Source organism: Pyrgilauda ruficollis, unplaced genomic scaffold, assembly GCF_017590135.1.
Source record: "Pyrgilauda ruficollis isolate IOZ18807 unplaced genomic scaffold, ASM1759013v1 scaffold20, whole genome shotgun sequence".
Classification (NCBI taxonomy): Eukaryota; Metazoa; Chordata; class Aves; order Passeriformes; family Passeridae; genus Pyrgilauda; species Pyrgilauda ruficollis.
In genome coordinates, this window is record NW_024519207.1 from 988687 (window position 1) to 1016011 (window position 27325).

At 38.3% G+C, this 27325-nt stretch overlaps 1 protein-coding gene across 2 annotated transcripts in view; it reads left to right on the plus strand.

Moving 5' to 3' along the window:
- FREM2 (FRAS1 related extracellular matrix 2) overlaps positions 1-27325 on the plus strand; it is a 120651-nt gene that overhangs the window by 36406 nt on the left and 56920 nt on the right. The gene's annotated exons all lie outside the window — the stretch shown is intronic.

Below are 27325 nucleotides of genomic sequence, written 5' to 3' on the forward strand. Positions count from 1 at the left end.
CACCTGGCTGGTAATCTTGAGTAGTGTTCCTTTTTTGCAGTCCCCATTGGTAGGAAATCTCCTTTTCATTGTCTTTGTTTAGCCTACAACATCTTTAAACTGCCTTTAAAGGAAAAGATGTATTTCATCTAACTTAGGTTTAGTTTAGATGTATGTTTTGGGATGAGATGAATCCCACCTTTTCCCTCTGTTGACAAAAGACACACTTTGAAGGAGCTGAAGTGCGATGTTTATACTTACTGAGCTGCTGTACTACGTTTTCAGTGTCATGGAATTTTATTAAAAATTTGCATACATAACAAATATGGAGTTGCAAATGTGGACATGGGCTATAGAAATAAAAACGGAAGAGAGCTGTTATGATGGGCTGAAGACTGCAAAGCCTCAGTTTGTTAGCCAGCAGGTGAAACAGCAGTGACCACTACAAAGAGATGGGCTACACAGAGGGGTTCAGAGAGGATGGCCAAGATGGGGTGAGCAGTGTGCAGAAAATGTGCAGAACAGTGGTTTTACTGGAGCACACATGGTAGAGAGCCAGGCAAACCTCACCTTTGTACTCCTGCACAGGACTGCCCCAAGGAAATGTGTCGGAAATAGGCGTTTGATGTGTTCAGTGGAGCTCTTAAGGGCTGCGATGAACACGTTTGTGCTGTTTATTATTGGCAGACCTTGCAAAGGAATTTTCATTTTATTTGGAATCCAGGAGTGGTTTGGGGAGCTGGCAGGGGGTTAATATCTGCAAAGCTCCAAGGTATGTGAAGTGCTCAAGGTGCCTGCTCGCAGCCTAATATACTGTTTGCAAATGGCTGTGTCATGTCACTTGGTGGGACATGCCAAGTCCTAGGATATAAGCTGGGCTGTGACACTAAGCTATTGATGGAGAACATATATTTTAGCAGGACTGATCATGGATCACTTGTACATCATTGTACATACATTATTGCATCCTTGTGGTTAGAGAATATATATTTTAGCAGGACTGTTGATCATGGATCACTTGTACATCATTGTACATACATTATTGCATCCTTTTATGTAAAATATCAACCAACCTCTCTCTTTCTCTGACAAAATAAGCAAAATTCTGGGACATGGGTGTTGTGAAGCAGAAAAAGAGCTGGTGTAAGGTTCTGCAGGTGTTCAAGGTACAGGCTCAGCCATGGGCATCATGGAATTGGATGTATCTGTATTGTATTTCCTGCTCACTTGATGAGTTCTGTGCTCAAAATTAACCAACCCCTCTGTAAATCCTGAAGTGAGGCTACGTTATGAGACATTGTGTTGGTTTTGCCCCAGATCTGACACATTAATAATACACTTCTTTTATTGTCTCTCCCTCTCCCCATATTTTATTTTGTTTCGTATGTTCATCTGTGGCCACTGGAAAAGGGAGCTTCAGCTTATGGCACTGTGCTTTCTTCAGAATCAAGTATGGGATGTTTGCTATATTTGGGGCAGATTTTTAGGCAACTTTGTAAAATGAAGAGATAATAACCTGATTTTAAAAAAACCAAAAAACAAAAAACTGATCATTTCCACCATTTTTATCTCTCAGAGTGGGAAATATGGAATAAATCTTGTAAAGTATTGAAACCGAAAATTGATTAAAGCTTTTGTCTTTTTAGAAAAAGTTATGCTTAAATTCTCTCAGGAGCTACATTAACATCAATACTCTTTTTTTCCTTGGTGGTGGCATTAGCATGCACATTAAAAAAAAAAATTTGTTAGCAACCTGACAGATATCTTGTGATTACTGCCATTTCATTTCACACACATAGGTTAAACATACATCAAGAAGGGGTTCAATTCACCTCTTTTTTTTTTTTTCCCCTGCCCTTTCTAGCATAAAGTACATAAACCTTGGAAGATAATTTTTAACCTAGGAGTTACCCATTCATTAGCAGAGTTGAAAGCAGGATACATTAAGTAGTTGTTTCCTGACCTCAGAGAGAGCTGCCTGTGTGCTCTCAGATCTGTGTCCAATAATTGGTCCTACCTAGGGGGAAGAAAAGAAAAAAAGAAACTACACAAACTGACTGAATGACCACTGAAGGGTGCTTCCAGAGTAATAGCTGGCTTCTGGCAATGCTCCCGTTCATGTGACATAGTTTGAAATACCTTTCTTGTTACCCAGGGGTATCTTCTACCTTAAGCTTTTAAAAGGTCATTGTTACAAAGCAGGAATATTGATTAGTTAGTGGGCTGAATTTTTAATCTTAGTGCTTATGTTGTGATCAAAAAATGTGAAAAGGCCTTTCAATAAGTGAAAATGTGGGTGTGTGTGAGAAATAATTTTCTGAACTTCATTATCTACAGGTACAACAGACCCCTAGTAGCAAACTTTGCTTTTTAGTTAAATTACTTAATTTTTTTTCTGCAAGTCAAGATTTTAGCGTTGTCTTTAGATTGTGTCATGTCTATGTACAAAATCTGCTAACTCTGTCAGATTAACACTTTTGCCTTGAGCTGGCTGCCATGGCCAGGCAATCCATTGCAAGTCTCTTTAGTGCAGCTCCTCAGCTACTTGCAAAGCTGAAAAACTGCTACAGTAAGGGAAAACTTGTACCTACAAAACATTCCAAATGCATACCATCACATGTCTGTTTTGCATTTCTCTTCTATGGGAGATGACAAGATACACAGTCAGAATAGGTATCAAAGCAGAGACAGAGTTTCTCAATGGGTCCTTATTTTCCTTTCAGTTTTAGCCTGCCCTTTCTGAGGTAAGATCATGTATCTAAAATGTTCAAGAGTAGAAAATGCTGGAATGAGCTTCCCTACAGGTGGGTTAGTGCCTTTGAGGTTAGCCAGTAGATGTCATCCCAAGACTGAGCATCTTTGTCCAGGAGCTGTGCAGCACCCTTCCCTAATCCTGCACACACTTGCCAGCTCATGACTGGCAGAAACCTCCTTGCAGCACTTGAGTGTGTATTTTCTGGCCTGCAGCAGCTGTGGGCTAATAGATCGGTTCAAAGTATAAGTCATCTACAGTCATCTACACCTTTGCAGCAAACTGATTCTCCTTGAGCTCTGCTGGTATTGTGTGAGATGTTTAAAAGACTTTTTTTCAGTAGAGGAAGGTAACAGTGATGCCTGTGGGAATTAGGAAATAGCAATGACAGTAAACTCACTAGCATAAGTGCTCACTAGTGTCTCATAGACAAGATCCTAGATATATTTACACTTATTTAGCTGCAGAATATTGCCTTTTTATACTGTGTTTCAGAATGAAAGGGTATAATCTGAAAAAGTGTTCAGTGTTAATCTTATTCTGTCCTTGCTGAGTAATAATAGGAAAATTACCATTGATTTTATGAGAGGAAAAGAAGGATTTAAAAAAAAGTTCTCTCCTGAATTTTAATTTTAAAAATGCATTCCCAGTCCTCATGATCAAGCTAATTGCTGTAAGAATTAATTGCCTAAATATACATATCTTGCAGTAATCCAAGTGCCATGGAACCAAGAGGTAGCTTTCTGGTCTCTAGCTGTCCCTTCACAACAATCCAGGTTTTCCATAGGCCCCAAAGTCAGCCTGCATTGCTGTCTGGTTTCCATAACCTTAAATTGCACTAGTTGTCAGCACTTTGGCATCTAAAGCACACCAATACAGTATTCTTTTTATTCTGAAATTTGTAAGCATGCTGTTTTGTGGTAGCATATGTATGACCTGCCCTGTGTAATAATCTCTGTAAGTTAACACTGAGACCCTCTCAGACAATCATCACAGAGGCAGCTGGGTTGGTTTAAGATGTCCCTGTCCTTCAGCTGTTCAGTACTAAATTGCTGCTAGAGGCTGCATCCCAAACAGGATGAGGGGAGACAACAGAACTCTGTCTTTCTCTGGTTCAGCATAATGCTTACCTCAGTTACCTTAACTTGTTGATGGAGAGGCTTTAAGTTAAGCTGGTTAAATTGTGCTGGAGTAGATGAGAGAGGGTCCAAGATCTGTTGATTTGTATTGGTAGGGGAAGCCTTCAGCAAAGGAGCAGAAACAAGTAGCCAAGGTATATCAGCTTCTAATACAATCTCATTCATTTCTTTAATGAATGTCTGGCTGCAGCCTAAAACTAAATATAACAGTTTAAACAGCTGCAGTGGTATAGCTAATCTTCTTCATATGCTCACTCACTGCAGTGTTTTACAGTATTGCCCCTATCCAAGACTAACTGGACACCAAAATCTCTGGCTTGCCATTTGCTCATCTCTCAGGATTCCCAGCTGCCCCTGTCCAATAAATACATGTATACTGGAGTGTGACTTGAGTGCCCTGAAACCAGAAATGAAGACACGACATGAAATGCTCTGCATTTTGCATCATAGCTTTATAAAACGGGAATTGTATTGATTCTCATGAGAGTTTACTTGAACTCAAGAATCCTGTTAGACTTTGGACACGTAGATGCATCTGCTGTGGAATTTCCACCTGTCTGTAGTAATTCATAATCTGCCTATAGCATCTAAGTTTTTCTTGGAGTGTGCAGCATTTTGTTTACTGCAATTTGTCCATGGCAAGTTCCATAGAAAGCAGCAGGGCCCATGGAGAGCTGCCAGGGAGATTCTGACTCAGAGAGAAGCCCCTCTGAGAGTTTTCTGGCATGAATGCTTGTCTGGCCAGCTTTGCCAGGACTGGGGAGGACAGGTGGGAAGAACCATCTCCCCATCTTCATTATGTATCCCTCTATTCCATAGTGCCAGTCCTTCCCATCACGAGAGGAGGACAGGGTCTTAAGGGTACCCAGTCCACAGCAGTGAGATGACTGCTTGTGTGCCACTTTTGTTGTCTGAGGCAGTCTGAGAACAGGCTCAGTCTGGTGTTGCACTAAGGACAACTTAACGAAAGGAAGCAAAGTATGGTAGGAGGAAAGTATCAGCTCCAAAGGGGAACTCGTTGTAGTAGTAGAGAGTACTGCTTGTGCAAAGGCTGCAACAAAACAGACTTACTGCTTACTTGCCACAAATTGCTTTCATGGTGCTCTTTCTTCCAAATCTTTTAGGCTACCTGATAATAACCTACTCGTGATAATTCTTGTATTGAATGAAATGTCTTGTGTCATAGTCTCTCAGTTATTTTTTATAGGAACCTCATTTTTATTACTAGAGACCAATTTTGACATTTTGAAGTTTTGCAGTTTCACATTTATTTCAGTGCCTGAATTGACTGTTTGGTAAAGACTTAAGTCATAAATGTACAAATAACACCAACAAATCTTTTTAAAATGCAGGTTATTGCTACTGAAACTGTCAGTTTGAGAAATATTATAAGATTACAAAATCAATCATGACAGAAGCTTTGATAAATGAAAACATGTGTGACACAATAAAGCATCCAGCATAAAGTTTCATTGTCAGTTTATTAAATTTGTAAAACTGCTTCATGGACATTTTGCAAGATACACAATATTTTCATGCTCTCTTTAGTTTCACTTATTAATCAAATAAAATCACCTGGTCTCTTTCCTTCTGCTATGTTATGCCTGCAGTTGGATGAGGGGTACACAGATGTTGCTTGTGGTAAAATAATGCAACTGTCAGCACACAGTAAGTCGGAGTGGAGAATGGAGACTGCATTTTAGCAGCAGTTTTCTGGCAGAGGATTACTAATCTACTATGAAATAGAAATGGATATCTGAAAGTTTTACGAATTACATGGTTTTGAAAACCCATCAAAAGGGCATTAACAGGATTTACATCTGAACAGATGTCCAATATGGTATTCATCTGTCTTGAAATAAGAATAGATAAAGTAAAAAACTTCAGAAATATTTTGGGAACTGGGAAATAGAGCTTGAAAACCATAGTTGCTTAATAGCACCTGCATAAATTTGTGGACATTTATATTACTGACTGAGTTTATTGATAGCTCCCTGTACTGTCAGTATTACTTTACATTCCAATTTTTTGTTTGCTGATAATCATAGTTAACATCTACAGGATTCATTGTAATGTAATGTTTTGTGATGTTTTTCTGTTTATGAAACTGGCTTGATGGATAAACTGTCGGGTTCATTTAAGATGTGAGCCTGTGGAGATGGCAAAGAGAATGTGTTCCTGATAAAGCACAGAGCATTTCACTGGGAGAGGGAAGCAGCGTTACAGAACATGTCGGGGCATGACTGATGGTGTGGCTGTTCTCTTCTGTGTTGGTTCTTGCTGCACTCCCCCCACCCCTTCCTATAGTATCCAAACACCTTTCATTAGTACATGAGCAAACATGATTAGCATCTGTCACAAAATGTTCTTTCTTTCATCCTTTCCTTGAGGCAGAATTGTGTGTGCAGTGTAACCTAGCACTTTTTTTTTTTTTTATGTATTTGTTACATTATTATTATGTTTGTTAAAAAGAAATCAAAGGTGTACACTCTGACTCAAATTAGAAGATTCATGCTTTATTCCTGGGGAAGTTCATTTTACAAACTCAGACCAGCTCTCAAGCAAGGTGTGTTTCCTGCACAGACAGGCTTTACCTTCAGGAGAAAAGCAAAATCCATTATGCCTGAGGAGTATTAACTAGCCAGTTGAACTGGAGCTTTAAGCAGTGTTTTAAATATACTCAGCCCACAATAATGAGCCCCTTGAAAGAATGGGTTTTTTTGGTTTAAACTTAAGTCAAAGTTCACTGTGAAGTCATCAAAAACTGTTTAACAAAAAGATTGGACACACCCTTTAAAGTCTCTGTTGGTCAGATGAATGGGAGTGTTTGGTTATCATTTAGCATTCTCTGTTGACTGAAGGACACATGTTAAAGATATATCACATCACTGTGACCATGAGAAGAGTGATAAAAATAAGTATAGACTTTTTTTTCCTGTGGTTAATGATGAAAGCAAAGCCTTGCCCTGTGATATAATCCTTCTTTTTGTCATGAAACATAAAACAATCTGAGTTGTTTCTGAAGAAACCTATCCTTGATACATTATTACAACCAGAATTAAGCCTAAACTACCATCATCAAAATCAGAAATAGGCCAAATACACATTAATTTTTCAAAATTAGTATCTTGGACGTGGTGTAATTTAGTTTCACTCCTGTCCTACCACAAAACCTGATGTAAAGCTTACAAGCACAATACAGCTCTGTGGTAAAAACACTTCATGTCAAATATTCAATCCAATATGTGCTTCCTTACACTTTCTTTAGAGATGCCACCTCTCATGCAGTGATATCTACAAACAGTGCTTCTGGCCATCTCTTTGCTCAGAAGCTTGCCCTCTTCCCTTTCTTCAGCATGATAAAATATCACCCAATTAAGAGGAAGGTTTAAGACTGATATGTTGCTGAATCACATACCAGATACATCTGTCTCTGAAGGGAAGCTGGTTAGTGTAGAGGGTTTTTACCTCTGAATCAGGTGAGGAGATTCCTATTTATGCTTTCACAGTTATATATAATAAACTTTCTTTTATTATTGTAAAGGGCCAAATTTTTGGGCTTCAGTAATGTTGAAAAAGAAGACATGAGATTTCCTTCTACCCATGATCATGACAGCATAGCTATTTTGTACATGTAATCCATTCTTAAAAAGCAGACATACAGGAAACATAAACCTGATTTCACAGATTCACAGAATATTCTGAGTTGGAAGGCACCATAAGGATCATCAAGTCCAGCTCTTAAGCAAATGGCCCATACAGGGATTGAACTGACAATTCTGCTGTTATTAGCACCATGCTCTAACCAACAGAGCTCATTTCAGTTTTATTTGAAAGTATACTCAAGGTCATTTCAGCTACTTCACTTCTAATAGCTGATTACTGTTTTGAGAGAAATCTATTGCATTGTGCAGCGACAGTGTCTGCTTTAGTGGTGACAATCTCTGCAGAAAAAAAATATTTTCTTTTGTTCTCTGTTGGTATCTGGTGGTTGTGGAGATGTTACTGGAGAGAAAATGTTGTATCTCCAGAGTGTGAAAGCACAAAAGTGTGGGCTAGGTGCCCATTTATCCCAGAATTGACATGTCACCTACAATGCTTTTACATGTTTAGTCAGTTAATGCCTAAAAAAAAAATAAATGTTAGAGCTGTTTTGTACTTCCTTACTTGACTGAATGATTACAGCCACAGTTAACCTTTCTTCCCTCATTTTTCAAAAGATCATGTGCTACCAATATTTGGGAATATAAAATAATTGTTAATTCTTTGCTCCCCATGGGTTCAGAAAATGTATTCCGTCCTCTAAGTATGCAGAACAGTAGTTGGAAAGACTGAAATAAAGATAGGACATGCATTTCCCTAATGAAAATGAAAACTCTTTATATGTGTTTCCAAACTCTACTATAGGAATAATCTGCAATCAACTTCTTTCTGATGAATTTATTCTTAGTATGAATATACAGATAAAAACCATTAGCAACTTATTGGCCTAAAATTCTACTTACAGAAAAAGGAAACTGTTTTGTTTTGGGGGTTTTTTTAAATGGTATTTTGCTTCCATGGGATGAAAAAAAATGGTGAGAAAATGTGAAGTTTGCATATCTGGATTTATATTCTGGTGAGTGGCATCCCTGGCCGTGGCAGCAGCGTTGAAACTAGGTGATTTTTATGGTTCCTTCCAACCCAACCCCAAACCATTCTGTGAAAAAACTCTCAGAACATCTTTGTGCCTTTAACACTCCTGTTACTGATGTGTAATTCGAAAGCTCTATTTTGTATACAGTTTTATAATGAGATCCTACCCACTTGATAGATATGAGGTTAATTACATGGGACTACAGCACTTGGGCTTCTGGAATTAAGGTTTTTTCCTTCTCCTCTCCATCTGTGTTCAGGGAACATTTGAGATTCCTATGGTTGTACTCTCACCACAATGCTGTTTTATAAGACAAGGTCTTATGTGCTCCAAGGTTTGCAAAACAAAGCTAGAAAACTTCCTTTTTTAAGTACAAAGGCAACAAGAAGAAGCCCTTTTTTAATGTGTTTGTTAGCTAGTTGTGTTTTGTATTTAATATTTGGGTTTTTCAGTATAAGCCAGAAAATATTTCACAGGGTTTCTTGTATATAAAAATACAAAATAGTTAAACTATGTATGAAAGAAAACAAAAGCAAAAAATGGTACTCTGCAGGTTTGTAGCATTTATTTATAATTAGCAATTAGAGAAACTGATAAATACCGGATAAAGTTTTTTTTCATCTAAACAGCCAGTGAGATAATAATATAATAAAGCCAGTTGGTCTTGGTGTTGATGATTGTTTCTTACGATGAGGCAAAGAAAAGTCATGCTGGTGCCCCTTGTCCTTCAGATTTTATTCCTGGGTTTTTTGTTTTCATTCATGGACCTATCTTCTGTGTGTCTGGAATGATTGCCACCACCTTTTGTGTGTGGATTGTACATGTTTTAAAGATGGATTCTTATATTCTCCTGACGTTACTAAACAGGAAGCAAGCCTTGCTTTGTTGTAGGCTCAGATTAATCTAAAAACAGTGCCATTGAATCAGATATGAGATTCTTTCCATACTCTCCATGATTTTTGTGCTAGAGAATATGGTGATTCTCTTGCCATGTCAGATACTGTTAAACCATCTCTGCATTAAAAACTAATTTGAACAAGCATAAAATTATGTGAGAGTTTAATTGTTAAGGAGGTTAATGTGAAATTTATTTCGCATGTGTCTTAGTTACATTTACTGTAGCACAGTCAAGAGGAACAAAGAAAACTGAAGAACACATTGTTCATATTCATCCTGCTCTCAGTACATTTTATTCCCTGTGTTTGCCCTGGTGTCTGTCACTGTCAGGCAGATCTGTTTATTCTCAAATATAAAATAAATGAAAAAAAGTAATGGAAAAAAGGATTTTCCAGCAAATATCTGTTTCTGTATCATTCATATAATTCATATAACTTATCTATAGGAATACTTCAATATGTACAGGAGTACTACACTGGAAAAGGTCACTTGTGTTTTTGCAGGGCTAGTGTCATAGAATCACAGAATTGTTGAATGATTTGGGTTAGAAGGGACCCTAATGGTCACCTAGTTCCAACCCCCCCTGCCATGGCCTTGACCACTTCCAGGGATGGGGCATCAACAGCTTCTCTGAGCAACCTGTGCCAGTCTCACCACCCTCACAGTAAAGAATTTCTTCCTGATGTCAAATCTCAGCCCACTGTTTTACAGTTTAAAGCCATTCCCCCTTGTCTATCACTACATGCCCTTGTAAAAACTCCCTCTTCAGTTTTCATGTACATATAGTACATAGGAAAGGGGCACTCAACTGAAGCATTACTGAAAGGAGAAATAATACACAGATCTTGATTTTCAGATGAGACCTGTATTCCTTTCCTTTGTTCTATTGTAAGCTCAAGATGTTGAATGGTTTAGTAAATAGGATACAATTGTGGGTAGATTCAGAAGTGACTCCAGTAATACATTTCTCAAGATAATGAAGTCTGTGAAAACAAAGTATATTTTCAATTTTCTTATACTTATCTAGGTTTTCATATTTAACATGTTAGTACAAGTGAGTCAAACAAACCAGGCATCTGTCCCTTTAGTTTCTTTCTTAAATTATACATTCACTTTAGAATTCATTCTGGTGGGTGCTTTATAAGCTGCATGTTTGTAGGTTTAGGTACATGTTTTAGGTAGGTATCTGTCAGTGTGCATATAAAGCACAAGTTTAAGAGAATTAATTTTTGTAGAGGGTTAGATTTTTTAATGTATTTTTTTTTCTGTTGGGACATCAAATCTTCATTTTGTGGAGTGACTTCTTACATTTAAAAGGTGTGGCTGGTGGGCAGTTATATGCAAGGTAGTGCCTCAAAAATTATCAAAAGGAGCAAGTTGCAGTATTTCAGAAAACTCTGTTCTTCAGTCACATTTGTGGGTCTGATGGAAATGGGCCTTAACAGAAAGCTGGTTATCTATAGGAATAACCTTGGGAAGCATTGTAAGGCAGGAACTTTTATGACCTCTTTAAATAGTTGCCACAACTCCTGCCTTCTATCAGGAATCATTTTCTTCTTGTTAAAAGTGATGCGATTTGTGTCACCATCAAAGCATGTGTTGCTTGGTTTCACTCTCTGTTAGGAATCAGACATAGGGATGAAGTGGTTTTGAAGTGGAAATAACATGAAAAACTGGCTTTTCAGGTTAAGGGCCAGATTTACTTCTAACACTGATTTATACCAGCAAGGAATGTCAGGGTGAGGGCTTGGTTCCAGCATCAAGAGACAGCGCTGCTGCCAAGCACAGCAGTCCCACTTTCTCTCCACCCCTGGTATTTATCACTGTGCTGATGCCTCCCTTCCACACACAAGCACTGTTACCCTTGCGCCATGAACTCTGGGTCAGGGGAAACACCCAGATTAAAATTAAATGGTTTCTTTCCACATTTAGTTCTACTAGAGATCATTTCCCTACAGCGGTTCCTTAAATGGCCATGCAAACACTTGTGCCAGCTCCAGGGAGGAAACAGAGCAGGAGCTGGGACTGAGAGCCTGTGGGGGAACAGGGAGTCCTGGATTTCTTAGGCAGTGCTTAGTCTGCATTTGCTAAATGCATACAGGAAGCTTTGGCTCAGGGGTGCATTTTCAGTCAGTTTAGCCCCATCTGAGACCAACACTTAAATGAATACTGCCTCCCTCAGAACTTGTCCTGCTCTGTGTTCCTGACCCACCCTGTTTGCCTGTTGTTTCAGGCTGCTTGTTTGATGCAGGCAAACATCCACACATTCATCTCAAAGATGTGGTGCCAAGAGGTAGGATGTTTCTTATTTATAACCGGATTAATGTTCAGTACAAATCAACTTGTACTGAAGTAAGGATTTACTCGGTAGGGCTTGCAAATTTCCCTTTTAGTAGTAGAGTCTGAGGTCATGTAACATGTTAGTTTTTCAATCTGCATCCTCCCCTCTCTGAGGGAAGTTTTTAAGTGTAGCTTGTGCTAGATTGAAGACAGATGAAGTTAGATGACTAAATACAGGTTTCTGAATGTGTCTAGTTGTCCCACTGTGGTCCATGAATAACTAGATTGTACAGTTTGGAATTACAAAACTATTCAGCCAATGCAAGTGTCTTCTTTATGATGAGCTGAATATCTCTCCAGACACTGTTGGGCATGTTTCGGTTCCCTCAGCATAGCACCAAGTGTACTGTGAGGGCTCCAGCCAACCTGCCTGACCTCTGTCCAACCCTGCCAAAGGGCATGGGTTTCCTGTTAATCATGTGTTATATTTTCCATCTGTCTGCAGATGTCTCAGATACCTTAGAGGGTCTCAAATGACCCTGAATACCTATCTTTAAACAGTAGGATACAAATCCACTGACTAGTCTGCCCTGGATATAAAGGATGCTTAGGATAACTATCTTAGGATGCAGACATCTACCTCATCCAAAGTTAGGTGAAACAAATCTCAATAAGTGCTTTTCAAAAAAACCTGTCTGACATAGCATGAGTGTAATTCAATGCAGGAATGTCTCTCTTCATAGAGAGTTCTGGAGAGAAAATGGACAAAGGCTTCCAGCTGCTGCTGGCAGGAACAGTGAAGGAACTGAAGTTACTAGAACCAACAGGTCTACAGCCTGGAGCACTCCTAAAAGGGCAAGGATTTGGGTTGTGATTAAAATTATGAGTTACATACAGTTTCATATAGTTTTCCACTCAGGATAGCCATCACCTTTTTCTTTTCTTCTTTTTTTTATTTTTTTTTCCCCAGACCATTGCTCTTTACAGTGTCTTTACTTACTGGGATATTTCTATTGAGTCAGGCTCAGTGGAACCAGCAGTGTCCACAGCCAGGGTAGTGTCCAGGCCAAAGGCTCAATGGACTGCAGGTCAAAATCTGACTAATGGGAGAAGAAAGGTCAGTGAGTTATACCAACTTAGACTGCAGTATTAAAGGTAGGAGAGAATGCCTGACATTACTGTGCTGTTTTCACAGAATGAATTTTTCCCTTCAGAACATACTGCTAAGTCTTGGTTTACTGACAGAATGTGAAGTTTTAGTTACGTGTTGTGGGAAAATGTATGAACTGATTTCTCTTGTGTGTTTTGTGGGAGCCTGCTGCAATCCTGGACTAGATTAATGAAGAAGTGTTCTTGGAATTGTTTTTTACAGGGAATGGAGTGTGAGTCAGCTAGAACGGAACCACTAATACATTAAAAATTACTCTGAAGATCAACAGGATATTTTATTTCACTTCATCCAGCAAAATACTATTACTATCCATAACTGTAATATTATTATCCATGTTACTGATTTATTTTAAACAGCCAAAACAATTAATCCTCACCCTGTTACTTCATTAAGTTCTTCCAGTGCTTAATGAAGACTCAAATTCTCTGTAAGATGAAAAACATATCCCAATACATAAATTCAGCTTTTAAAAAATGGTAAATTTTTGTGGATATGGTGTGTGAGCACATTTATTCCCATTTATGTTGGTGATATGAAGTGAATATCACTGGTAAGCAGCTACTACAGATTCTGTGATGGCAGAGAAACACAAAAACTGTGGACCAGGTCTTTATCTTAATTGTTGTTTTGTTTGCTTCAGCTGAGCTGCAGAATGAGACTGATTTTGAATACAGGGTGAAGGCACTGTACTCAATGAAGTTTAACTGAGTTCATTCTTGCATAGGTCATATGTATCCATAGGAACTTATATATATATATATAATTATATTGATTAATATATACAGAGAGAAAGAGAAAGAGAGAGACTTGCAGTGTAGGAACATATTAAAGAGTATTCCATGAAAGTAGTGCATCTCAATTTTCTTTATTAATCTAACAATGTACAAAGAAAGCTGCCTTAAGTTCATCAGTTGAAATGCACATGGTCTCTTAAAATATAGGATATATATAGCTGCTGGGAAGAAATTTAGATTCTTCCCAAAACTTATGTGAAAAATGCAAATCTCCATGATTGAAAAATGTGATGTCAATCATTTGAGCAAATCAGGTGTAAAATTCTTTAGCATTAATTATATTCTCCATATTCCACACAAATTACCACACAAATACATTGGTGTTAACTCCTGTTAACTTATAAATTAATATTCATACTGCATTGTTTGGTGATGATTGCACTTCACACAGGCTGTTGGGCAGATTCAAACCACAGAAATGAATGCTGGCCTTGAGTTCACTGCTGGTGTTTGCAGTACAGTGCTGAAATGCTAGGAATGGAGGGAATTGTAGAAATATTATTCTCTAAAACATGCATGTTTATAATTTTTCTTTTCCCATATTAATAATAATATTCTGGCATAGGTTAGAACACATAAATATTATACTTACTGCAGTCAAGAGACTGTACCTTATATCTTGACTTAAATACTTGTTTAAAAGTATAAAGAACTCTAAGCACTCTAAGCTATTTGCTTGAAAAACTATTTAGTTTTCATAGGAAAGTAATGAAAGTTTTCACTGTTCTATTACTAATCCAGATAATGCCCATTTCTTGGCTACTTTTCTTGACTACTAAGTGTCAGAACATTTTGTGTATTGACTCAAATATAAAACCGTAAAATCACAGAATCATTAAGGTTGGAAAGCACCTCCATGATTATATAATCCAACTTTTGACTGAACATCACCATGTCAAGTTCTGTGTCCAGTCATTTCTTGAACACTTCTAGGGATGGTCACTCCACCAGCACCTCAGGCAGCCTATACCTGATCACTCTTTCATTGGAAAAAAAAATTTCCTGTTGTCATACCTGAACTTTCCTTGGTACAGTTTGAGGCCATTTCGTCTTGTCCTGTCACTACTGCTTGCAAGAAGAGACTGAGCCCCATCTTGCTACAACCTCCTTTCAAGCAGTTTTAGAGTGATAAGGTCACCCCTGAGCCTCCTCTTTTTCAGGCTAAACACCCACAGCTCCCTCAACCAGTCCTTATATGATTTATTCTCTAGACCCTTCCCCAGCCCCATTGGCCTTCTCTGGACACCCTGCAGCACCTCGGTGTCTTTCCTGTAGTGAGGGGCCCAGAACCTGATGTGGGATTTGAGGTGTGCCCTCACCAGTGCTGAGTACAGGGGCACAATCCCTGCCCTGGTCCTGCTGGCCACACTATTGCTGACACAGGCCAGGATGCCACTGGCCTTCTTGGCCACCTGGGCACACTCATGTTCAGCTGCTGTTGAGCAGCACCCAGCACCCCCAGGTCCTTTTCTGCTGGGTCACTTTCCAGCTACTCTGCCCCCAGCCTGCAGTGCTGCATGGGGCTGTTGTGACCCAAGTGCAAGACCTGGAACTTGACCTTGTTGAATCTCACACCGCCGGCATCAGCGCATTGATTGAGCCTGGCCAAATCCCCCTACAGAGCCTTCCTACCTCAAGCAGATCTGCAGCAATCTGCTGCATCATATCAGACTTAGTTGTCTTTCCATCATGCTACATTATGATTCTTTGAAACATTTTACAAAATTCTACACAATACTTGGTTACTGCTGACTTTATGTATATTCATAGGAGTTCACTTGTGTGTCAACCATAGACAAAAAAATTGCACAAAATATTAAGTAGTAGATTGCAGAGAGAATTCAGGAATTCGCAGGAATAATTCGCAGTAAGTTTTGCACTATTTGTCATAATATGGATTTGTGGGGGTTTTTTGTTGGTTTTTTTTTTGGGGGGGGATTTTTTGTTTTTTTTGGGTTTTTTTTCAGTGGGTGTGCAGGAACACTAAGTGACAGGGCATATTTAATCATCAAATTTGATTTGGTGTGAGGAGAAATTTAGATATTATAAGGCCAGCTGCACTCAATACTGCACGATATAAGAGAATGCATGTAGTTCTTTCAACTTTTTAAAGTTGAAATGGACTTATAGCCATACTGGGATATGCTCAAATTTCAACTGTTAATATGGAATCTTTTCATCATTATATGTATATGTAAGTATACTTACATGTAGCACAAATCATAAATATGCTTTTATTTTGAGCTTCCATGCACTTCTGCATAGCATTTTTTTATTCAGATCTTGTTGCATACTTGCTAAGGGAGCAAAGAGTTAACCTGAAAGGTTATAACTTTCCCATAAAATGCACTGTCCAAATCTCATTCTCAAGATCTCTTAGTAAGAAAATGTTTAACCATAGTCTGAATGAAATTCCAGGCCCACTTTCATGCCATGGGCTTTGCCAGCCTGTTCTCCAGTAGATTTAAATAAGTGTTCTGCTTATCAGAATGTGACTCAGAGAAAGCAGTGCCCTTTGAGGACACTGGTGCAAAAACTGGCTGTGAAATTTGTCTGACACATATGGCTGGCACATCTGTAGTTGTTGAGTGATGTTAAAGGAAAGCATAAGAAAAAAGCTTGGAAGATTTGGCCTGTATTGTATGTTCATGTAAGCAGCTACTGTATTTACCCCAAGAAGGGCATGTGATGACAGACTGGGGAGCAAATGGTTTTTGCAGCCACACATGAGTAGGAAAGAGAGAGACAAGTGTGTCCAACAACCTGTAGAGTGCACTGTCAAAAAACACTGAGAGAACCCAAGATCAAATCTACCCTCATTTATTTCTTTCTAGCCAAAACTGAACATTTTCTGTCTATGGAGTAACATAGTCCCTTAGTGAGCTACTTAAGACAGAGCTTAATGAGCTATCTCAGGAATCGGCAGGGTTGAGAAGGCTCAGCAGAGCATCCATCTGGTAAAGCTTTGCCTCTGGCAGGGCTGAGTCATGTGGCACTATCCTTTGTGCCATGAAGAGGTAGCTACTTAACTAGAGCTTGTTTGTGCTGCTCTAACAGGATGCACATACTGTGTCTTGCCCCCATATTCATGTGCAAAAGCACGTTAAGGTATCTTGGTGGCTGTAGATTGAAATACCTGTTTAATAAAAGAACTACAACCTAAGGCTCTTGATGTAAGCACATACTAGAGCAAATGTGTCTGCATTGAACAAGTAGTTTTTGAGACAGTATACACACATTTCTTTTCACTTTTTGCTCCAATGTTCTTTAACATAAGGACCTTTATCAAACTTATCCTGAAAGTTGCTCATTAACTAGGAAGTGAAAAGAAAGTGCTTTCCCATGGTTATGTTAGACAGTATTACCCTCATTGTCCTCTCAAGAACTTACTCAGGGAGTATGTGAAGTGGTGAAGAACAGAGGTATTGCTTGTGTCTCAGCAGCTAAGAAATCTAAAAGATATACTGATTTATTAACATAAGGTAAGAATCATGTCCAAAGGATCAGAAATATGTTTGGACAAAGATATTTCAAGGTCTTAATATGTTCTCTTGAGATATTTTAGTTAAAGTGTATAAAAACAACTTATTGTGAGACCTCCTTTGGACTACAGCACCCAGTTTTAGAATCATAGAATGATTTTGGTTTGAAATGATCTGAAAGTTCATCTGATTTTAAACATTTTATTCCATTTAGTCAAAAAACATCTAGTTTCATCTGTTCAAAAATTTCGGAGTGTTCCACCATAGGAAGTGGAGACAAAGGCAAGAAGCTCCTGCTTTTGTAGGTGATTAGTGAGTATATCCCATTGGTCAGTTTGGATTAGCTGTCCTATTTGTGTCCCCTGCCAAGATCTTGCCATCCCCCAGCCAACTGAAGGGTGGTGGAAAGTTGGAGAGACAGTTCTGATACTGTGCGAGCACTGCTCAGCAGAAGCAAAAAACACTGGTTACCAACACCAGTGCAAAGCACACTACTGCGAGCGCTGCTGTGGGGAAAATGAACTCCACTCAGCCACACCCAATGCAACCTTATAAATAATATTAGTAATATTTGCCCTCTTTGAAAAGGAACAAGAAAGCGACCTAGGTAGACAAGTGATTTTTTTTTAAATAGGCAATGTAGCAGGTACTCCTTTAGAAAGCTTAAGGCTAGAGCTCACCCTTTCATGTGACAAGATACGACTAACTAGAGTTAAAGCAGGAAAATTTCTCTGGCACAGAGAAACCAGTCAAGGATCTGATTTAGCAAGGGTGTGGGCATGAGTAAAGTTACATATGCATATGTTAGAATGATTGAAACTTTATTATGGATCACATTACTTTTCAGATCTATCTCTAACTAAGAACTCACTGCCATATTTTTCTTTAGAATGTGTGGCATAGATTGTTTTGCACAGGCGGATCAGCAGTGTATTGCTTTCAAGCTGACCAACTGGTCGCTCAGCTTTCATAGATGGGCTGAAATGTGCATATTTCTGGAAATATCAAACAGAGAACCAGCAATCAGTGACATTTCATATACTGCACAGTGGTCCGTGTGAAGATTAATACCTTTACCATCTCATTTTCTGCTGTTAATTCATATCCACACCTGTTTGATCCTATAGAACAGAGAAAAAAGTCCTGTAAGTTATGTACCTCTCATGTACCTCTCATTAATCAATCCTGCTAATTAAGACATCAGTTTTCTTCTAGAATTAGGGTAAGAAGAGAAAGAAGTATTCTTAAAAGATATCCAGGGGAGAGGCTTTCACAGGTAGCGCTATGGCAATCAGTGACTAGAAGGGTTTCTGTAGCCATCTGTACTTGCGCAGCCAGAGGGCTGCCCAGGCTGATTCCATCTGAGATGTCATGTTAATCTCACTGAGCAACCAGTGAGCTTTGTCATCTTCTCACCTCTTCTCTGTTCTCCAGCCTCTGCTGTATCCTCTATTCTTCATGGCCCTGTGGTCCATTGGGCTTCTGTGACATTCCTGGAATGTGCTTCCATGGGCCTCACTAGCATGTTGTTGCATCCTACAAGAAGCAGAAATCCTAACAGGTAGCAAGGGCACTGTCACATTTAGTGGGGGAAAGAAAATTAATATTTTGAGCAGCCATGAAATCAGTTTAAAATAACAAGTTTAACACCCCCAGCCAAAAGGAGGAGGTAGGTGATGACAGCTTAGCGCTGTGTCATCAACTTTGTTCATATTGCTGTAGGCAAGAGTTTTCCCAGTGACTTCCCAAGTGCCCCCCATAGCGCTGCAGCCCAGGGAACTGCCCTGGTTTGTGTCTCAGCAACCTCAGCAGCTGCAGCAGGTGACATGTGGGAGGCTGAGGTCATGTCTCAACAGGTGAGTGCTATGCAGCTCCCTTTCAAGAAAGGGTGGGAGACAGCTTTCTTTAAAAGCAATAAACATTTGTGCTGGCTGGCAAGTTCAAACTGCTGTGGTCGCACCTCTGCACATTTCTATACAAAGTCTAAGGCAAAAAATGTAAACTTGAGACCAGAGATACCCAGGCCTTCACCTGCCTGTATGCTATAGCCTGCAGATTTGGTGGGAGCCAGACTTGACTTGAGAAAAAACATTGCCTCCCTGAATTTTGGGAAAAAGCTGAAGGATTTTAATTTCTCAATGCATGTGGGAGAGCTGTGGTGGAAATCTTCATCAAAGATTTTTCAGAAGCTTGAGGAATGCCAAATCAACTTAAATAGCTTAAACAGTAATCTCTTTTCAAGCCAAATAAAATGTGAACCATACATAAGTAAGTTGTTAAAGTCTGTTGTATAATAAAAACAAATTTGATGGTAAAGATGCAATTTTTCTACTGCTGATTTTAATTTAATTGCTACTTATCTTGAAGTGTAAATGAAGATTTCATGGAGAGAAGAGAAAGAAAGAAATTATGTGTTGGAAGCAACATACTATCAAGATTGAATTGTCATAATTTCACAGTCACGTCTGTCCCCTGTCCTGCTTTATGTCTGTTGAGATCCTCTTGGAAAACTCACAGTGCTCTCAACTCTACTCTTCATTTCTGAAGTACTTTTGTGCACTTATTTTTAATATTTAAACAGATTTTTGACCTCTTGGGCTTGAATATTTTAAGGAATCTTTGGCTTCTTCCAGGGTTGTTTTTTGGGTTTTTTTCCTTCTTGTAGTATATGTTATGACGACAACATAGGATTTTCAGATTAAATAATACAGGAATATATTATAATTACTGCCATAGGAATATACAATTTTGCCCCTTAGGATAGACTTCAAGTAACACTACAAATTTTCTCATGGCATAAAAAAATAACACATTATTGCAAAAATATTTCTTTTCTCAGCAGAGCTAATATCTTTGACTACTCTTCAAGGCTTTTCTCAAGTCAAAGTAAGTGACTTCAAAGGGAATCCTTTTCTGTTCCTGTTCATATCAACAATTTTATATGTTTTCTGATTTTTAATCTGCCCTTGCTGAGCAGGACTAAATCACCTGCAAAAGGTTATAGGTTTGACATAGCTTAAAAAGGATGAAAGGCACCACAAAGGAGTTTCTCTGGTCAAATAATATTAAAAGTCAAATATTTGATATTACCTGGTACAATTACTCTGAAAGCAATTAAAAAGTATATGAACCTGCCTGACATTTGTTCTCCTCCAGTCAGTCAGGCATTTTATTTGTTGCATTGCCAGAACAGAAAAGGAACCAAAATTCATGTCTCTGGAAGTAAATACTTAATAACAAAAAGTGGTTCAATCACTTTAACACAGAGTTAAAAGAATGCTTTCTGTGTCAGTGCTCAGTGAGCTATAGGAAGTCCAGTTGATAAAATGGAAACACTATTCCAACTTGTTTAGAGTAGGTTTTGCAAATAATAACAACCTCTTTAATTCCTCTTGCATACATTTTCCTTTTAAGTCTGTAAAATTTGAGATTTATGAGTTTGGATTGTGATCTGAAATGGAGGAGAATTTTCTGCCAAGACAGTGTTCAACAGCTAGAAAAAAAAAAAAAAAAAAAAAAAAAAAAAAAAAAAAAAAAAAAGTTGGAAAGTTGGAAAGTTCAATTGCTTCTTTAAAGGAAATTTGCCAATTTGACACAAAAAAAACCAATTTAAAATTCATTGTGAAAAATTAGTGGTCTCAGTTTCAGATGATACCCCTTCATGCACCCTGGTTTTAAGCATGAGAATGATTTTGCAAGCATTGAAATATTAGGCACATATGTAGGAGTTTGCAGTAGTGGGTTCTAAATGAAAATGTAATCTAATGAAGGGGAAATTGGTCTCTTCTTTTCCCAGAATAGAGGAATTTCTTATTCCAATGTGATGTGAGATAATGTCACTTTAGGACATGAAATAGACACAGACACTGGAATGCCTCGGTAAAAAAGAGGGAAGTTTAATTCTGACTCTAACATTCATAGATTTTCAAAAGTGACAGTGGATTGGAGGGTGAAAGTGCTACCTCTCCAATGACACTGGACAAACCAACAGTCTATCAAATATCTCCTCCTCTAGAAAAGAATGTAAAACAATTAATTATTTACATAAAGTCTGTGAGAAAACAGACTGTGTAAACATTAGAAAGCTTAGAAGAATTCACAAGAACAGGGTGACAAGAGAATATTTTGATTTTAATTATATTTCTCCTGACTACTGTTCTATTGTAATGTCTTGCATTTGTGAGGTTGCTGTACACTTTTCTGTTATTACTTATGAACTGACTGGGGCTTAGGATGTGCCATGACCCTCAAATTTAATACTTTGTCCGAGTAGGCTTTAAATGATAGTAGTTTTCCTGTGGGCTAATACATGTGTACTTTAAAGGCATAAACCAGAAAAGAAGTCCCCTATGTGACAGTAGCTAAGATGGTTGAGCTAAACCCGTTATTCTGTGAGCTAAGGAAATGAACCTTGCTTCAATTTAGCTGGAGCCTCTTGGGAGAAGTTGTCTGGCGCCACAAAACAAATTAGTGAGCAGAGACTGAAAACTAAGTTTATTTTAAGAATATGTTGTCAGAGATCTAATAAATTTACTTGTTGCTGCAGGCCGTGCATGTATGAAGCCTTAACTAATCCAGCTGGTGGGTTTTTTTTCCCTCAGAGGGAAGTGCAGGGTGTGGATCTTTAGGAAAAAGTATTGTGCTGTAGGTAATGTGGGCATTGTTTAATGATAGACATGACAGCTTGAGTGGTGTGTTTGGGTTTTCTCTGTTAATACTCACAGGGCAATTTAAATTAATTTTCTCATGCAAAGTTAGTTAGTGACTACACAAAATGCTAATTAGTTTAATGACAGCATGGAAATAACTTTATAGTAGCAGAACAGTTCTTCTAAACCAAATAGATTTTTTTGTTGTTGTTGCCATGTTTAAATATTCCAAAGATTATTTCTAAAGTATTTAAATTTACAAGTTTACCATATTACAGTTCAGGGCCAGTTGTGTCTTTGAGTTTTCTCAGGACCCTCCTTTGTCAAGAAGATGACTTAACTGGGCTTTAGTTACCCATATAGACTGGTGGGTTGAACACACTCCCGTTACATTCAATGGAGTGGGTCAAACCTTTCCAGAAGGTGATCCAGCTGTTCATATAAGATGTGCCTGCAGTTCCTGAAGATGTAGTTCTTTCCATTCCTTGTGCCTAGACAGCTAGGTTTAATTAAACATACATCTTTTATAGGATAGCATTAGATTATATGAATCCTACATCTAGGAAAGATCTCTTGTAAGGATCTCTGAGAGAGATCTCTTGTCTTCAACTTTTGTGGAACAGGAGCCAGTTGATTATGTTCCTGTGGTCTAGAACCTGAGCAAAACATACTGTGTTTTGCCAGGAGTGGTTATTCACAGGTGATACTGAATTTTTTTGCTCGGAGTTCTTTTCTGCTCAGAAGCAGTGGTCATCCTGCAGAGCCAGTCCCTCGCTTACAGCACAGAATCCAAAATCAGCAAGTGGATCCTTTGGGTTCCCTAGAAGTCAGTTACAAACTAAGAACTTAATATGCATAAAGGCTTTCAAACACACACAGTGCTCCAGCATCTTTTTTGGTGGTTCAGATTGGGTTGCTCTGTATCCACTTTGCTCTTTCCTTTGAAAACTCATAATCTTTTGGTGCAGCCAATAGAGTGACAATATCCTGGCTCTCGATGAATTTCTACAGAGCTGATTTATAGTGAAATTAATTTAGAGCTATGAGACAATTGGCTGAAAAGCCAGTGCATATTTGCTTGCACAGTTTTTGTCAATGAAAATCAAGTTAACCTCTTAATGAGAACCCAGTTAATCTCCTGCAGAACAGGACATAGACTTGAATTGGGAATTCCTTGAATTACCCAGCGTGAATCTCCAGACTGCACTTGGAGACATCCTTAGTGATGCTTAGTTGAATTTTATGAGGATCCAAATTCAGTGTGCACTAGATAACCTTGACATTCATGTCTTGTTTCTCACTTCCCCATCCCTTTTGTAACAAAGCAGCTACATGGTATTCTTCAGATATTTCTTCTGCTGCATGGCTTCAGGCTTATTCTAAGCCTTGGCAAATGTGGCCCTTCCAACTTGTTTCTTGGGGGTAGATATAAAACAGAAAAAAGAGTTACAGAAAGTACTGAAAGATGGAAACTGTCTGCAGTTCATTGGATACCAGCAATTATACTCCAGGCAAGCTAAGTCCATAATGCTGGGAAGTGTGTGTTTTCTCATGAGTAGTTCAGAGAAAGCATTGTTTTAGTCCCTAATCACTTGGGGCTAGTTTAGGGGGTTCATTTTGACTGTTCTGCAAATATATTGAGTTACAGTCGCAGATAGAGTGCAGGAGAGTGCAGAGTTCAGCAAGTTGTTTTAGTGATTGGGGTCTATTTCAGTATACTTGCTTAACTTACAAAGGTGAAGTATTTTAAAGCTTTTCTAATCAAGTAATACCATTAGGTTTTCTTATGCATTGTTAAAGTCAATTCAAAACTTTGTAGCGGCATGTGTTGTGTGCTGGGTTAACTTAGGCATTTCACTACTGCAATTTCCATATGAAATTAAGGCAGTTTTACAGGATCTACCCTTTCTGATGGTCATAGCAGAGGGAATAGCATTTGATCATAGAATCAGATTTGTTAAAACTCTTTTTCCATTCTTTCATGTTTTTGATATATGTTCTTTGTCCAGGAGGAATTTACAGGTTGGGCTTTTTTCCCCATTAAGCAACCCTAGCTAATGACTAAAGAGAGCAGATACATCGTGCCTTGAAGCTCTACAGGTCCCAGATAGCTGTGTTTGTACAGACATATCTTGTGCACACAATGAGTGTGTGTGGCTGTGGGTATGCAGGGTAGGCACACTTTTGCTAATTCATCTCTGATTTATGCCATGGATACTCAGCAGGGAAGTCAATATCTGCATCAAGATGCATCGGTTTCTGTAGGGACAGCAAAACTGCAGTCAGACTTTCCTTACAGAATGGCCATTTTTTTTGGCCCCCCTGGTCAACAGTGCTCAAGATGCGCAATTTAGTGTTAGAATTATTTTTTTATACTGTCTTTACATAGCTCTGTGATCTATGGAGTAAACTGGAACTGATTCTTTCCTTCTTTAAGCTCTTTGCACCATGATAGAAAATTCTGACAATCTGATATGTATTTTTTCATGCAAAAAATAAAGGATTTATAACTTTAAGATATCTGAGCAGCATGGCTTGAAAGATGAATGCTTGAATGGGAATATTAATTTAAATATTTTTCCCTTCAAGCAGTTGATTGACCAAGTCCTCCTCCCCCTCTTCTTGTATTCATGTTGTGTAACCGAATCTGTTTTTTCCAGATGACTTGATGTTTTTAGGAATTTCTTGTTTGATGACTTATGCAAAAATAATACATCACCTGTTTTCTGACAGGCAAACAATTTGCTGACAGGATTTCTATAAAGACCAAGTCCATGTTATATCTATCTTTGACTTGTCATATACAGGCAAACCTTTTCAGAGGGTTTTGTCCTTAAAGCCTCAGTCGTGAAGTCACTTTGTGACTAACCTTACTCTAGATCCTTACTTCCAGCGCCTTACAAAGTTTCTAAATGTGTCTCACAACTCTTGCCATCTCATTTCTCGTGAATATCTCATTGCACCACTTCCCATCTAGCATCTTCTGATTTAGCACTGCTGCACTCTGATCTCTGGCAAAATTCAGGAAACAAGTTTTCATGCCTCGCTTTAGCAGCATCTTGCCAACCACGTCTCATTGATGCAAAGTTCCTTTGGATTTACCATGTTCTAACACTGCCCTCCTTCCTTTTTTGTAGTTTTAAAAGTAATGGCTTCCCTCTGCAGACTTCTGATGTACTTGTACTGCCAACACTTGTCTGGAAGAGGAGTAAAAGCAAAACTGTCACTGGAGTATAGTAGCTTAATGCTTTGCCCAGCAGCTAAATGTCTGACTGTGCCCAAGGGCAGTGCTTATGAGCAGTGCACAATCCATCTGCTGATAGAAATATTATTGTAGGGCTGGTACTTATTTTAATAGTGAACCCAATTAAAGTGGCATGTGCTGTTTTATTTCTGACATTTTATGACTTCTAAAAGCTATACTCTTGATATTCTTCACAGGTGCTGTGTTTGTGTGGTGCTTAGCTCTACTATGTTGTAGCACCCAGATTAGGCAGGGGGAATTCATCTTACCCAGCATTAGATGGCTGTAATAAAAGTGTCTACAATGTAAAGGGTCACAACAGGAGTTTTAAAACACTGCTGAGGAAAAACACATGTATTTTTGTATATTTCAAGGCAAAGCTAATCTTATTCAAAAATAAATGCCTAAATTAAGTCAAAGCTTTATAAAATGCCTCTTTCCTGGGTTTGACTATAAAGTTTAGGATTTCTAGCCCCAAAATAAATAACTGAAATAAGGTAAGGTGTATCATATGCTTCTTGCTCTGTTTTGTTAGAGGTCTGTAGTAATAGTAATAACAATAGTAGTAGTAGTAGTAGCAGCAGCTAATAATAAGAACAGTGGTTTTATTCTATGAGACACTGGACTGTGAAAAAGCTTGTATAAATCAGAAAACATGTCTTCTGAACAAGAAAAAAAGCACAAAGTGAGGACATAAAGGTTTAAAATTCCTATATTCTTTTCTTAAAATTTTAAAGCTGTTGGATTTGGTATTGCACATTCAAAAAGGTGAACATTATATATTTCAGGGACAGAAGTAGGTCTGTAAAAATCGAGGCTTGCTGTAACACCCGTAAGAAATAAACTTTTTTGTTTGTTTGTTCGGGGTTTTTTATTATATGAAAAAAATTGAGAGAAACAGCTGAAAGCAAGAAATAGGTGGAATGAAGACAATACTAGATCTTTTTTGTTGCCTGTCTTGTGCTTTTTTTTCTTCCTAAATTTCATTCATAAAAGATGTATGTAAGATCCTTTATCCACAGCACATTTAACCTTGAGTTCTTTGGATAAGAGAACAATTTATGCCAGATTTTCTTTTGTTTCTATCCTCTGGTTAGAATATCTTTTGTTTAAATGGATGCAAACTCTGCTAGAAAATTTTCCTTTACCTTGGCAGTTTCAAATATCTGACATTCTCATTTGTAGTAAGCTCATGCAGCAGTATTTCTTGTCACTAGTGGTACAAATAAGTTCTCTCTCCTCTAAAAGACAGTAAATTTCCATCCTTTTTATATGTCAGAAACTTTTTTTCCTTCTGTTAAATTTATGGTAAAATTGGTCAGTGTGTTCAAGGGTGGCACGCAAATGGCTTTTCTCGCTGGATTAGAGAACAAGAAGTATTCTGTTACGTTTGTCCCCATAAACCAATGGGAAGACATAACATCCAGCTAACCTAATGTAAGTGCTGTTGTAGTTACTGCTGTAACACTACAGCTGCTGGTTCTCTCTGCTGCCCATTAGTTTCTGATACATGTGTTTGTAGCCTTCCCCTTTGTCAGAAACAACAGAGATCAAAAGAGCAGAAGGAGCAGGGTGAGGAGTGCAGGGAGATACTTCAATAACCATTTCCCTCCTTTCATTTACACAGTACCTTTGCCTCTGTGTGAGATTGCACAACTTCAGTTCCCGGTTTTTCTAGTAGGCAGGTCAATAAAAAGCATAGAGGCTTATCTTTGAAGCAGAATGAAAGTATGTGGAGTTTCTTCCTCATGGAAGAAACTGGAAGGGATAAACCAACCTTCATTTGTCTCTTCCTCCAGTAATTAAGCCGTGAATTAATTTAAATGCTTAGATATGTCTCTCTGCTGTTCACTTTTTTCACCGGCTTGGGTACAGAAGTGTTGATTTCTAAAGGAAATTTCTTGCATATTTAAGACAGTTGCTACCTGAGCAAACCTTGTTCTGTAGCAGCACCTTGTGGGAAGGAAATCAGACTACAGTCTACAGACACACAGCCCAGAATTCCCAGAGGACAGTTGCCAAGTGAGCATCTGCCATCAGTGAGCTGAGCAGCTCATTTTATTACTGCCAGAGAACTTACAGGATTCTAGAGTAATAACAAGCACGTCCATTAGGATGATATACAGAAGGCACCCCAAATACATTTTTATTAATGCTTATTTATTGTCTTGAGAAATAAAAAAAATAGTGTGCTATGTTTGTAAGCATCTAAGAAAATATTTACTCCTATGTGTAGCAAATGTGTTGTGGTTGAGTTCTTTACTTGTAATTTCTTAGTTTTAAATTTTTAAAACCTTTGGAT